Raw genomic sequence first — 1,701 nt, forward strand, 5'->3', positions numbered from 1 at the left:
TACGTAGCTATTACCCTCGAAAACTAAAACTTTTGACATAGGAAAAGCGCCTTTAATCAAATTCTTTACCATGTGCAATCATAAAATAGTCTAATATCTTCATTTTTTCAACATACGTAGCTATTACCCTCGAAAACTAAAACTTTTGACATTGTAAAAGAGCCTTTAATCACATTCTTTACCATGTGCAATCATAAAATAGTCTAATATCTTCATTTTTTCAACATACGTAGCTATTATCCTCGAAAACTAAAACTTTTGACATAGGAAAAGAGCCTTTAAGCACATTCTTTACCATTTGCAATCATAAAATAGTCTAATATCTTCATTTTTCCAACATACGTAGCTATTACAATCGAAAACTAAAATTTTTGACAAAGGAAAAGAGCCTTTAATCACATTCTTTACCATGTGCAATCATAAAATAGTCTAATATCTTCATTTTTTCAACATACGTAGCTATTACCCTCGAAAACTAAAACTTTTGACATAGGAAAAGAGCCTTTAAGCACATTCTTTACCATTTGCAATCATAAAATAGTCTAATAGCTTCATTTTTCCAACATACGTAGCTATTACAATCGAAAACTAAAACTTTTGACATAGGAAAAGAGCCTTTAATCTCATTCTTTACCATGTGGAATCATAAAATAGTCTAATATCTTCATTTTTTCAACATACGTAGCTATTACCCTCGAAAACTAAAACTTTTTACATAGGAAAAGAGCCTTTAATCACATTCTTTACCATTTGCAATCATAGAAGAGTCTAATATCTTCATTTTTTCAACATACGTAGCTATTACCATCGAAACCTGAAACTTTTGGCATAGGAAAAGAGCCTTTAATAACATTCTTTACCATTTGCAATCATAAAATAGTCTAATATCTTCATTTTTTCAACATACGTAGCTATTACCCTCGAAAACTAAAACTTTTGACATAAGAAAAGAGCCTTTAATCACATTCTTTACCATTTGCAATCATAAAATAGTCTGATATCTTCATTTTTTCAACATACGTAGCTATTACCCTCGAAAACTAAAACTTTTGAAATAGGAAAAGAGCCTTTAAGCACATTCTTTACCATGTGCAATCATAAAATAGTCTAATATCTTCATTTTTCCAACATACGTAGCTATTACCCTCGAAAACTAAAACTTTTGACATAGGAAAAGCGCCTTTAATCAAATTCTTTACCATGTGCAATCATAAAATAGTCTAATATCTTCATTTTTTCAACATACGTAGCTATTACAATCGAAAACTAAAACTTTTGACAAAGGAAAAGAGCCTTTAATCACATTCTTTACCATGTGCAATCATAAAATAGTCTAATATCTTCATTTTTTCAACATACGTAGCTATTACCCTCGAAAACTAAAACTTTTGACATAGGAAAAGAGCCTTTAAGCACATTCTTTACCATTTGCAATCATAAAATAGTCTAATATCTTCATTTTTCCAACATACGTAGCTATTACCCTCGAAAACTAAAACTTTTGACATAGGAAAAGAGCCTTTAATCTCATTCTTTACCATTTGCAATCATAAAATAGTCCAATATCTTCATTTTTCCAACATACGTAGCTATTACAATCGAAAACTAAAACTTTTGACATAGGAAAAGAGCCTTTAATCACATTCTTTACCATTTGCAATCATAGAAGAGTCTAATGTCTTCATTTTTTCAACACACGTA

The sequence above is a fragment of the Artemia franciscana genome, unplaced genomic scaffold (genome assembly GCF_032884065.1).
Source record: "Artemia franciscana unplaced genomic scaffold, ASM3288406v1 Scaffold_3703, whole genome shotgun sequence".
Lineage (NCBI taxonomy): Eukaryota > Metazoa > Arthropoda > Branchiopoda > Anostraca > Artemiidae > Artemia > Artemia franciscana.